Source organism: Sinohyriopsis cumingii, chromosome 1 (assembly GCF_028554795.1).
Source record: "Sinohyriopsis cumingii isolate HCF-2022 chromosome 1, ASM2855479v2, whole genome shotgun sequence".
Taxonomy (NCBI): domain Eukaryota; kingdom Metazoa; phylum Mollusca; class Bivalvia; order Unionida; family Unionidae; genus Sinohyriopsis; species Sinohyriopsis cumingii.
Window position 1 is genome coordinate 108,449,482 of NC_142961.1, and position 14,194 is coordinate 108,463,675.

General features: G+C 37.5%; 1 long non-coding RNA gene across 3 annotated transcripts in view; it reads left to right on the forward strand.

Moving 5' to 3' along the window:
* The first annotated feature begins 5,214 nt into the window (after positions 1 to 5,214).
* Positions 5,215 to 14,194, forward strand: part of LOC149807561 (uncharacterized) — a 71,017-nt gene continuing 62,037 nt past the window's right edge. For all 3 annotated transcript variants that reach the window (XR_016422891.1, XR_016422904.1, XR_016422897.1), the window contains exon 1: positions 5,215 to 5,500. This is a non-coding gene — a long non-coding RNA (uncharacterized LOC149807561). The remainder of the gene's footprint in view (positions 5,501 to 14,194) is intronic.

Sequence of the window (14,194 nt, forward strand, 5' to 3'; positions counted from 1 at the left end):
CAACATGAATAAATTATGTTTGCAACAATATTGAGATAGCATAACATGATGGGGGGAAGGTGTTCTTCATTCTCTTTTCTGTTTGTAAGCATATCAAAAGATTGTAACTATATTACCTGCGCTATCACATATTTTTGAACTGCACATAATTCATATTAAATCGTGGATTATTAAAGCTAAATAGTATTCTGATTTGTGAAACTGATCAGTCAAAGCAAAGAATGGAATTTACATTGCAACGATTAATTGGCGTGCTTCTGGTATGAAGAACAGTGCTCAAAGACCAAAGACTGGTGCCCAAAAAAAAAAACACTAAGAAATAGAAATAAAAAAATGCATACTTCTCAGTCTCTGACAGTAAATATGGAAATATTGAATAGTCCTCCTAACGTTATGGAACATAAAAATGTTTCTCTAGAAATATTGATGCCGTGTATATTTCAAGAAAATGTCTTTCTATGACATATACATTGTGACGTTTTGACGCATTGGGGAGGGGTTCTTCCAATATAATTTAATTAAATTATGATGAAAGTTCCACCCTGGCACGTTAGGTTAGAAAGTTAAATTAGTGACAAGATAGATTTACAGCTCTGAGCCCCCAGTCAGCAATGCCGACGGTTAAATTATAGAGAACACGAAGATGAAATTCAATCAATAACAATTTAATAAATTTGATAATTTAAAACGATAACTTCCAATCACTCGTCTTTCCCTCGACCAAGTGACAGCCTAATTCATCCCGTGATTTACAGTGTGAGTTCGATTTTCCCCCTGTCCTTGCATCTACTCATCTATTTCTTTCCCGCTGATTCCTTCCTTCTTTCCGTTCCTCTAACTCCTCCTTTGTCTTCGTTTCCCTCTCTACTATCTCCTCCTCCAATTTCGCTCCCAGACTTCAACTTCACCTTCTTCTCCTTTCTTCTCCTTTCCTCCGTCTCTCTATCCGAGACTACGGGACCAACTTTAACTGGTCTGTCCCTCAAAGCTTCCTGTGAAAAACCACAAGGCGTTAACATATGTTTTATCGAATCTCACCTCACACTATATCGACAATTAATCATCAGATAGCGGTCACTGTTTCGGTCACGCATGCATACACATCGAAATTCCCACACACTTCTTGCACGGTAACAATGGCGTAATAACACGGTATCAGCGAATTGTTATACAGACATCAATACATTGCGTCACGTCAGTATATACACATATATTTAATTTCATCGTACTACAATCTGACAACAATCAGACGCATGTCTGTACATTAGAAATATTCAACAATGGCAAAATCTATAATCATATGAACATATGTGTTAGTCTACTATAAAATACCCACATAGCAAAGTACAATATTAACTCTTACGGCGGCTAGCAAACTATATAATTCTTTACAAATATCAACTCATTTCTTCAAAATATGCAAACATATTAACAAAACAAAGTAATTCTTCGTACTACGATTCTAGTAATAATAAAGTATACATACGACCTACAATTAAAATGCAGTCGCATTCCACAAAGACGAACAAATATCTACTGACCTTATTTGAAGCTTTCTACTTAGAATTTCCCGCTCTAACATTTTCCCGCCAATAACGAATGGCTATTCGGAGTTACGCTAACCTCTTCTCTGGGTAATTTCTCTCAGCTAACTAACTTTTGCCGGAAAACGCGGGGATATCATTCTACCCAAATCAAGGTCTCCCCCTGTCTCGATTCTGATTGGGTGGCGCTGTGCCCCTGTCCAATCGTCTTAGCGGCCAGTTCAACCTGTCTGTCTGTTTGCAGGGGAAAGAAGTTAGGACACTCCCACTTTTTCAGGCAATTTCTTGTGATCTTGGAAACATTTCGACACCTAGGTGATAATTGGCTGTCTGTGACTTCGCAACTCCGATGTCCGGTTCTTCGATTCTAGCCACAACAGGCTTACGTAACGGATTAGTGCTAGCCTTCGGCAATGTTCGACATCAAACAATGGCCTGTCAGAATTACCTTGATTATACATGTTTCAACTGGGCTACTCTGGGTCGGGGTAAACATGACATACATTATATAATCTCAACAAAATAATTATTAGACATTTATAAGGTATGACAACTATTTATTTTCTAGCCTCTTGTGCAATATTACATTTCGGTTCTGACGCATCCTCGGCATCTCCTAAAAGAGTGTCGCCTACGATGGATGATGCACGTTTACCTAAGGACATCATCTACGGTGAGTTGGCCTATGGTTTAAGGCCACCAAGTCGCCCCACCTGTGATTCGTGTAGGCAAGAGAGACCTCCGGGCATTTGGCATCGATCTACACAGCTGGGAAATACTTGCACAGGACCGAAGTAACTGGAGCTCAACCAAAGACCTAACAGAAGTGAGAGACGACAGTTGCAATTGGCAGAGCAGAAAAGAGCCCACATATAGAACAAGTTGAAACAATCAAAGATACCAGCCTCACGTGCTTTATATTGTATTGCAGGTTTAGAAACTATTATTGTCTATTCTGGCAAAGTTGGTTCTCTCCGTTTCACTAACCGCTAAGGTTAGTGTACTTTTGAATAGTTAAGTTTATTTCTCAAGCCCACCGAAACAGCCGTTTCGATCAACTAATCTGCTTCAGAACACGCTGTTTCACAGATACTAAATATAATGAAATTTTAGGTCTTTCCATTTAAACAAAAAGGAAACATTATTCTTCATTTTGATGAGATAATGTTACAGAAGAATTATGGAATAATAAGACCTATTTTCATTAGTTCATTCTGTTTCCTTGTCTATCCAGGTATTTTAAATTATGATGAGAGTGATATCAGTCTATTCGTAGCCTGTTGCTGGTAGAAAAGAGGTATTACATTAGGGAACTGATATACAGTACATATTGAGCACAGAAGTGGCAACCTCGTCATATTAGACAAACCTTAGTATCATCTACAACAGATGAAGTGATTATTACTCACAAGTACTACTCTTCAGCCACAACAGACGCTGATCGAAAATTAAATGACTGGCTACTTCCGATCGCATTCTCCATAGTGTTACGAGAATGGAGTATGTCGATATGTGTGTATACTTTGCTGAAGAAAGTTAGCTCGACCCCGTTCTCGTCTTTATAATGTTTAACCTTCCTAACTTACAACAGAGATAAACCCGCCACGATGCAATGCTGAATCTGACTTACTTCGTGGTCAAAAAGGGTAAAATAGATTATAAATGTCAAATATGTCATTTACTGCAGTATATTAGATCATTTCAGTCATACTACGCTCTTAAGCCTCTGATCAACGAATGAAAGTAAGGTCACTTTACGAAAAGATGGGGGTGTAGTAAAGAATGATATTAATCTTCATGCTTTGATTCTGAAGCAAGTTAAGTATATAATAAAAAGAAACAATTCATTTCCTATCTAAGTACTGTATACATTTCACCATGTGGTACGAAATATGATATATTGTAATTCATGGCTTCGCGACTCGTTAACATTTCGTACTTTTAGTACCACACGATGAAATATACCCGGTATTAGCGTACGAAAAGAAAACAAAATATATTCTGTATAACATAGCCATACCCAGTAATTTTCTGCTGCTAAAACTCCACAGAATATTTGGATATATTCTTGGTATGAAAATGCATTTTTGCGATTCAGAAGTGTCGATATTTATGCCAAATCTCTAACAATGGAAACTGAATAGAAAGTATACTAGCGCTAACTGGCTGGATTCGCATTACAGATCTCTTATTTCGTACACGTACGTGCGTCTGTGTGTCGCCACATAAGAAATGGAATTGCGCATCATAAGATTGTGCACAAACTTGATGATAGTAAGGATTTTCAGACTGTGTGCAAGCTTAATAAATTTAGGGATGTTTTTTAAGCGTATTTAATACTTTTATTTACACTTTTAATCAGTGTGCAACAACTCTCATTAAAGCAAACGGATAAAGTCGTTGACGGTATCTATGAACGGACCTGTATATCATTTTTCGTTCAATCTCAAACTGAATAACAATGTCAACCGAGGGAGACCATTTTTATGCAAAAGACTTGGACAAACGATTAGGCCTTTGCTCTGTAGACATTTATCTCTAACTTGTGAATGTACGATTTCGTGACTTTAAACATTTTCAGCAGTATAACAACACTGAAGCAGCGTGTATGTATACAGAAGCTTTTTACTTTGTTCACCTGGCCTTGAGCACATATATATATATATATCTATATATATATATATATATATATATATATATATATATATATATATATATATATATATATATATATATATATATATATATATCCGAGTTACGTTTTATCCAGTTTGGTGGTTTTCTTTTCTTTTTCTCAAAATGTTTATGTACAGGTACCTGTGGATGACGTTGTAGTAAATATGCGTGTAATAAGCATTATACTGCAATTATTACTGCCAGAATTTATACAACTGTATGCAATGGTAATCAATTATTCCTACAACATACCTTTGTAGAAATACATGTTATTATGACAGCAAAACAATAAATCAATAAGTTATACCATCCGATATGTATGTCAACATATATGAACATCTACCAGCCGGTGAATCAAAAAGATCACTTTCATGTGAAATCGTTCGTTGTTCATTAACTCGGTTGTTTCCTGGCGGTCAGAAGGTTTACAAACAGTATTGTCCTGGTAAAACAAGCGTACATCTCAGACTCATTCAAGCACACCGCCCTGCAGCTCAGGAAGTGCGACGACAGGATCAGCTTCGACCGTCGTCTTTGCATCATCCATTATTTCTTACAGCTTGTCCATTTTCTTTCTCATGATATAAATTTGTCCTTTCAGTATGGTGAACTATTTGGGATTACTTGAAATTCACTATATCGGGGAATTTTAAATATTATTTAGTGCTATGTGTAGATGCTTCCTAAGTAATGCACACTGGAATCATACGGCAGAAATACAAACGTAGATTTGCATGTTGTCCAACCTAGGGGTGTGATATGGAAACATGATATACATATCATCAAACGACCGTAACTCGAGAACCGCATGAAATGCCGGTGTCTAAAATGTACACTACTGTGTTACAAGCAGATCTGTCTGTATTAATTGCATGATTTTGTATAATATAATATATATTTTTTTTTAAAAATTTAAAAAAATAAAAAAATTAACAAAAAAGGGGAGCTCAGACCTTAAAACAGTCCATCGGTATTAGTACAGATAGCGAAGTCTGGAGGCTGATTTATCGGACTAACAGAGAGATCGAGAAGCTTTGGCTGATAATATATCATGGTACAGTCTCCTACTAGCAGTCACTAACTATGCTTTGACTGCTCACGAGTCTGCAACAACTATAATAGCGGAATCGATTGCTCCGCTTACATTAACTGAGACTTAAGCTTCAAAATGTTGGAATACATCTCACAGAAATTCGACTGTACAGATGCAGTATTGTGCTGGCCGTAAGACATTGTGTGCGAAGATGAAACGGGCAAGTCCATCGTAAACAAAAATATAGGTGAGAAAAAAAATGTCTATGTTTGAGATAATTCCTTCCCTACTACAGAATCATGGCGTTCTTTTTAAATGTCAATCTAAGTCTTATTTTGTCTATTTTCTGCTAAATTGCCTCTTGCAACATTATACTCACGGATTCTTATTTGATGAGCAGCAAAGTAAGTTGTTAAGGAAAGCTGTATCATTTGGAGTGGGTATTTGATATCACCTCATCTAACTAGACAGGTAGTATCGAGTGTGCTCTGCTGATGTCACCAACACCTTCGAGATCACACAGCTTTCCTGATCAACGTTCTGTACTGATTTTTATTTTATTATATAAATTATAAGAATTCTCATTTGTTGAAACCAAATACTAACTTAAGAAGATTAATATTAGCTAATGAGGCATACTATATTGAACGCATTGGAATACACACACGTACAGTTGCTTATTCTCACGAGTGTGTTTACGTAAGGTATCATTTTCAATAACTGAAACTAACAGCTGCCTCGCTTGGCGTTCAGCATTAAGAGGTTAGTGTTAGGACTGGTCGGCCTGGTGTCAGGATAATGTGCAGGATAATGTGACTGCAGAGGCGTAGCTGGGGGGGGGGGGGGGGGGGCGGGCAGGGGGGTACATATGTCCCCGGGCGCCAAGGTACAGGGGCGCCAAAATGAGGCTTACAACGTTACATTATAATAACTAAACAAGGGTAATATTCAAAAATGTGATTAAACGGGGAGGGGGCTGGGGCGCCAATTTTATAGTTCGTCCCCGGGCGCAAAATATATTAGCTACACCTCTGTGCGACTGGGTGGGACATCATGCTACATGTCTGCGACATGATGCCCCAGTGCTAGACATCACTATAAACTGCCACAATGCAGACATCGTAGCAATATGACTGAAATTTTTGTAAAGCTACGTTAAAAATAAAAATCACATCACATCACAACAATAACTGAAATTCTCCTTCATTGTCTAGAATTGTATGGATACAGTCAGCCGATTGTGATGTCACAATTCATCGATTTATTTTTGCCCCAACCGATTTCACCTGTGAATTCACTGTAAAATATTGGACGCAGATGAACGTGACACTAGAAGATTGTCTACCTTCTCCACGTGACAATTGGTGGGAAGTTTAGAATGCTCCTGAACGTTGTTGAATATAACGTTTAACTTTATTGCTGTAATGATTGGAAAGTGCGAATAATACTTGGAAAATACACCTGTTTTCATCTTGTAACTAATGTGTATTAGTCTCCAGCATATGGGCATATACGACAAAAGATAATGCTCAGTGGTTCATATTGTGATGATACTAAATAAGACAACACTAGCAGGTGTAGCAGATAACTATATCGTGTGCTCAATTATGAATAAAATACAAGTCAAGGCTGTTGCGAAGACAAAAGTATGATGATATCCAGCTTTAAAGCAAGCCGATTTGTGGTCACACTCATACAAAAGCAATAGCCCAAAGAATCGAAATGAAGCAGAACTTAAAACATTTCGAAATGCTCTGAGACCACTTTTTTTTTTCTCTTTTGAGTTTGCAGGGGCCGCAGACAAGAGAACGTTAACATCCGAATGTTCCAAGCCATCTGAGTGACGCCATGTTTTTGACTGATTCACGCTTGCTTTATTTTAAAGTTTACCCGGCCTGTTACTTCACTTAGTATTATGAAACTATACTCATACACACACGCACACACGCTATCATAACTGCAGAAAGGGAAAGGCTTACAAAAAGAAATTCATATGTCTATATATATATATATATATATATATATATATATATATATATATATATATATATATATATATGCAGAGAAAGAAATAGATAAAGTGCACCATAATTTAGTCGAAAGTTACAACGCCAAATGCTTCAGGGTTCAGGGTCTCACTTCCATTTATCAGTTCCATCCCAGTACCATTTGGACTGTCATAATTCTCCCACACGGACATGTTTTGCTATATCATATTTTGTTTCTTTAAATATGAATTACTAGTTTTGACAATTCTGACATAATTGCTTCGCGTAACTTTGTTAGTGCGTCAATTTCAAAACATTTCCAAATAACTGATTCAATTTCTGCTTTAATTCATTTTTTAATAGTAAAAATAGTTTTGTTTATTATATGTCTACTGTAGTAACTTCCCTGTTGTTATGATTTCTACTGCAGACAGTGTGGCTGAACCAACTGACCTATCCATGCATTCCATAGACTGAGTTTTACATTTAAGCATTCCTTGCTGAAATACGAAACATGTTTTGGTACTAACACATAACAAAATCTCACCGTATTTACCCATCTTAAGGAGAAGTGTAATTTCAGCTAGGTCGTCTCAAACGTATTGATGTTGATGCTAACTTTATGTCAGCCCAATGAAGGTGATTAAGTCAGTGATATGGGTTTTTTAATCAGCTCAACGTCAATGAGATTTGTCTCTCAAATCTTCATAGTGTGTGTGTGTGTGTGTGTGTGTGTGTTATGGTCTCTTGGCTCGGTAATAACGCCATAGAAACGGATTTATGCCTTTAAAAGAATCAGAAGAGGTGCTTCCTTGACTGGTTTAGCACTATTACTTAATATTGTCGTGGTTTTCGTCATATATGTATGCTGAAACGATAAAATAGTCAAAGTGTTGGACCCATCGCTAGACATGTGTAAATATTGCTATACCTCTCAAAATACATTGGAACCTTATTGGCCAACATACGGCCTACTTCTGAGTCATGTTTATCTGAAATGATCAAGGCCATACATTCTTTTATACGCGTCTAAGATAGCTTAAATAACAGAGGTCCGTTTAATGGTTGCACTCAACCACACCGAACTGGTTTTACGATTATAATGATAGTTTCGCTGTATTGCTATCAGGCTAATGTAAATGCAATTATGTCTCCTACATACTCCTACATATTCATGTCGCAGTTTGACTGCAAGTGATGTGCACTGATTTCATTGTCATTATGGTATATCTAACACAGAACTAAAATTCTAACTTTCCTTGATTTGATTATTATCCAGTTATGACGCCACTCCTTGTAGGCATTTTTACCTCACTGTGTGCACTTGTTAATGTTTATTGCTCTTTTGTATGCAATAGGAAAATGTACTCAATATCGGCCCACTGCTAGTATCATAGGAATGATAATTACTTCCCGTATGATTGACCCACACGCAACTCGCACAGCTTAATGCGGACAAAAACAATAACACCTCGGCGACATTAAACTTATCAAATTCGGAGGTGGCACAAATGCAAAAGATTGGAAGATATATTTTCGTTCCATACAACGAATCCAGCCTTGTTAACAGCAGTGGCTCTAGCGGTTGCACAAGCTACGTAGTTACGGGCTGTCCGAATTGCATCAGGATTGGCTTTGAAGAAGGCAATTAGCGGTCATATTCGAATAAAAAAGGAAAAGGCCTTCGATTAAACACAATAAATCCTCGAATATCATCGGAAAGATGTATTTGATTATCCCGGACAAGACTATACAATTCACGCCTTTATCCAATCTTGATTTACTCGCGATGACGAAATACTTAACGCGCTGTTTCGTGGTGTCTTTATGCGTAACTTGCATCGATTGTGCAATGTACACTTCAAACCGGTATTGTCAAACTGGATTTGACAACAATGCCTGGCATTATGTGGTTTCCATACGTGTTAACAACTCTGCATCGTTTGTATTTTGATTCGTATTTACTTTTTTTCGCCACCATTTGAAATTGTTGGTTATTAATAAAAAACGGTGAACGACAACCAATGTTACATTCGACTATACCAGTACAAACTCGCACGGATGGACCCATATGCGGTCATCTTGTGTTGAAGAGTTGCATGCACTTGCGAGAAGAAACGTTTCCTCACCACGAACACCTCAAGCACTGGTTGATTGCACTTTAAAACATTAATGGATGTTACTCAGCCCGACGACACGGTGCTGATGTGGATCTGAGCCGATTTGCCACCAAAGCGGATTTGAATAAATTAGGCAGCCCAGTTGTTGCTCGTGTCGTTCCAGGTGTGCTTTTTTTAACATCAAACTGTTGAGTTTCAAATGTCTAACCTCGAATTCAAGTTATTATTGTCAAGTTAAAAGAACATGGCTGAAAACGGTATACAAGCGGCACGTCGGTTGCTTATTTACTTATATCAAAGAATATGTTGATGATGCTGATGGTACAACAAAATAATACGTGGATGACAAATTGCTAACGTGCCTACACCACGAGTAGTAACTTTGTTTGCAACATACATATTAGTGACCACTGAAGGGAAAATACCACCGGATTGTTCAATAACAACTGGCCGAAAAATTTTTGATGATGCAAATGTCCTTGATAAACCCAAACCAAATCTTAACAGCACGCTAGTCTGGATCGTATTTATTTATCATATCCGACTATTATTAAGATGAGTCACTTAATACGATTGATAAATGATAAGCTGGTCCACGAGTAACGATCTTGGCACCAGTATTAAATTTTTCGTATACACAGTAGCAACATCACTGACAGCTGAAGACGAAAGTCATTTTGAAGCATTACACATATATCCATAAGGCTTCTTCAACATCTTTGGCCTTTCTGTTTCAGATTAGATTTATCGTTATATAGAATGGATTCTGACCGTTTTGATGAGGTTGCGAAATTAACCAACGGGATGTTAGATCGATTGGCAGTGGATGATAAAATTGATGATAATTTTGTCTCACTTGCCGACGAATATCTGTGTCAGGGTGGTGTTACTAGACCCTCATATACACTCGAATTTAGTTATGGTAAGCGCCAAATGTAAATTCGTAGTTGGGACCACCCTGATATACCACAACCAAGTCGAGGTCAGCATGGAGCAATCACATTAGCTCGTGAAAACGTTCAAGCCTTGACTGCACCCCCAAGTGCGAACATATTGTTTCTAGAAGAATCAAGTAGAATTAACCGCTGTATTGAACAATGAATTTGTTACACGAACATTTACTCCAATGAGACCAAACAAATATCGACTGTTATTCCACAAGGACGCCCTCGTCCGATTAACAGTTATTAGGCGAAGACGAAAACAACATTTAACACGCCAGGCACAGGTGCAACCAGTATATTTTTAATGAAAAGGGTGCTAGCTACCAGAACGTAGACTTTTTGAGACTTTAAATCTTCGTCACGCAGAATTTTTTAACTAAATGATAGCTGTGCCAGAAAAATAAAGATTAATATCTTAGAAGTGCGTATGCGTATTACACCTGGGTGTGATGAGTCAAGACAGGGAATGCCAATCGTGCAATTGTTCTATACATTTAAATAATAATAATGGAAGAACTATGATGAACCTTCAATGTAAACGACATGAAAAAAATAACTGAAGCCGAGCAACAGCTGCGAGATGAAATCATCAAAAGAACCGCATTGATCGTGAAATACAAACGTGTGTATTTGGTTGTAGATGCTAGTTGTGGGCTTGGCGCAGCAACAACTGTTGATCTTGGTGTGACAGGACTCACCGCAACAACTATTGTTGGTGCACCAATCGAAATTTTTGTTGGGGGTATATACACAGTAACGGATGTCTCTTGTGGTGCTATAAAATTAATTTCGAAAGGATTACCTTCACGAATACTCGTTTATTTAGAAATGCTTGCCGCGGCACAAAGCAGTCTCAAGATGAACAGTAAACTGTGTTCAGCGGCAATCGAAGATACAAATAATTAGCGTAGCCGAATTCGAGACAGTCTAGTCTGAAATTGAAATTCACCGACAACCCAGAGCACAAATTAGGAACCGTGCGGTTTTACAGACAAGAAAAGACAAGTTTTAAAACAAACAAGTTGTCATAGTCAGGTTAGCCGGTCACAGGTCTGCGTCACTGTTTGAATGTACCAAGAAGTAATAAAAATTCAAATCGCAAAAAATAGTACTAGTTGTTTTCGGACAGCAGACAGACTCTTGTTTTATCATGGGGGTTTTCTCCAGATTGTCGCTAATAAAACGCTTGTTTATGAGTGCAGCATAAATAATGTTACAAGTGGCATTTATTCCTTAGGAGTCTAAACCTTTGTCAGGGACTTATGCATTTCAAATTACATATCTACATTACAAACCTTTGAGAGGTAAAGTACATATTATATACAGATCTTAGTCATGCTTCTAAATGAACATGAAACTGGCTTTACTCATGTACTTTTGGGTATTTTTATATTGTGCGTGGTCTGTTCGTTCATTATGGTTGATACTTAGGTATAAAACCTTATTTTCTAACCGCAACCGACTAGACACAACTTGACCTCCATAGCCATCTCTCTAGCAACCCACACCAATTCAATGATGAAAAGGGAAGAAGTAGGAGTCCTTACACAAACATATTATTATACTTAAATATGATCACTCATGACACTGGAAGAAGGAATTTAAATTGTGTTTTGGGAGACCAAACCATAGACAAAGACAGTCACATACAAAACATTATAACGCAAACTTTATCAACAAATATATGTTTGAGACATACAGGTTGCCGAACCTCCAGGACAGGACTCTGCAAACGTGACAGCTCATATTCCATCTGTCTCCAGAACACGGATTAATAGAAAAAGATAGCCTTGCTTTCCAAATTCTCCCCTTCTCATATAAAGGTGTGTTCGTGCTTTGTTTTTGCTGCTGCTATTGTTGCTAAGGCTATTCTCATTGAGAAATAGTTGTCAGGGTTTTATTCCCTCCCAATCTGTTTGATCCCTTTCATTTTCATCATTCATGTCCTATTTATCAGTTCTTTCGCCATTTTATGGTAGAACTGGGTTATGTTTACCAAATTAAGTCCAAGAGATGCTTTATCTCGTTTGCACGGAACGTGACTTCATGGAGTCTCCAGTTTACACTCGAACACATTTTATTCCTTGTTAAGTTTATTATGCTAGATCATAGAATGCAGATCTGGGGTATCATGCTGTCCTAAAAGAAACCGGCCGCCCTAGAGAAATGACAAAACCAAAATAAAACAGCATGTTAAAGTGTTTTATTCATATCGAATCAACTTGTTACCTCACTTCTTACTTTATCTCTCCTAATGCCAAAGGCGTTAATGTGAACATTTTGATCCACCCAATACTTGTTTCTCTGTCGCATTCTTCTTACTAGGTAAACGCCTCTGCTCTGATTGGTCTTTGTTTCGTGGATATTGTCCCTTTTACGCCGAAGGGTGGTACCGTGTTGTGATAGGGAAGTAGCACTAACTACTGAGCAGCCACGGCTCTCCTTATTCGTTGTAGCAAGTGGATTATAAGTTTAAGCTGTACGTGTCGAAACCTTACCATGATATTTGGAATTCATATGCAGACTGAATTGTCCCCAAAAGCAAACTAAAAGTAAAATCTATACATTTGACATGCTGCATGAACTTAATGATCTCAACTGCCTGGATGCTGATGTATTTTGGTATTCTTTCGCATTATTTAAATTTATGTAATGTAATTAACTTTAGAGGTGCAGATAGGATACTTAATGTCCCACTTTCAAAGGATCACCTGCATTCATTTTTTCTCAAAATGGAGCCATAAACGTGTATCTGTGAAGCTTTTGACATGTATTTGACCCCGCAAACTTGCATATGTATGTTCCTTTTCGATATAGAGATCCATTGAAATCAAAATTTAATTTCACCTACGTAGATGTGGAATTGAGAAAAGCAAGAATCAGACGTAAGTAAATGGCAAGCATGTATAAAGAGTATGCTTTAAAAAAACTCTGCATGCTAAGTTTTGCAATAACATGAATATTCATATCGTGTAGGTACATCGGATAGATAATTATCATACTGAGAACCAGCCCTTTCTAAGATCTGTATTGTTTAATTAGCATATTCTTCATTTAATTCCCTTATGACGAGATACTATCCTTAGCACCATCTTCTTGAACACTTGCCAATTGTTTCCGTAAACTCGCATAGTCCGATAAATAAGCCCCAAAACATGAACTAATATTGATGGACGGTTTGAGGTATAATCTCACCTCTTCATAGAATCATGCAGTTTGACACATTTGAAATTTTCAGTTCCTCAAATCATAAATGTTATCTGTCATTTTTTTAATATTATTCTTTTATATTTTATTTTTGCCTTTTATTTTGATCACGCATCCACCGTGGAATCCACAATAATCGGTAGTTTTATATAGTCTTACTTATTGTGTATAGATGCTTCCTTCTTACGTTCGCATTCTAATCATACGAGAAATCCACAGACGCTGCTGACAAACCAAATGACCATAGAAGCATAAACTTTCTAATTAAATAATGACCCAAAGTCGCATCTGATTGGTTGCTGGCCCGAACTGAATAGTCGGATGTAACCATGAACTTCGGGATGGTGACAGAGATAGGGCTGTGTCATTCCTCATGGATGTACAGATTGTGGAACCAAGGATTTGAGCCGGAATAATCCTCTATATATCGCCGAAGAAGCACTTCAACCGATCGTAACTCCGCGAGAAATAACGGTGTCTAAAATGTACCCGAATGTACAAAAAGATCCGTCCACGTCAATAGCATGAATTTGTAACGAGGGGAGCTCAAACTTCAAACCGTCCATTAGTGTTATTACAGGTTGGAGGGGGGGAGTGATGTATCTGAATAACAGATAGATAGATAGATAGATAGATAGATGGATGGATGGATGGATGGATGATGGTTGGATGGACGGACGGA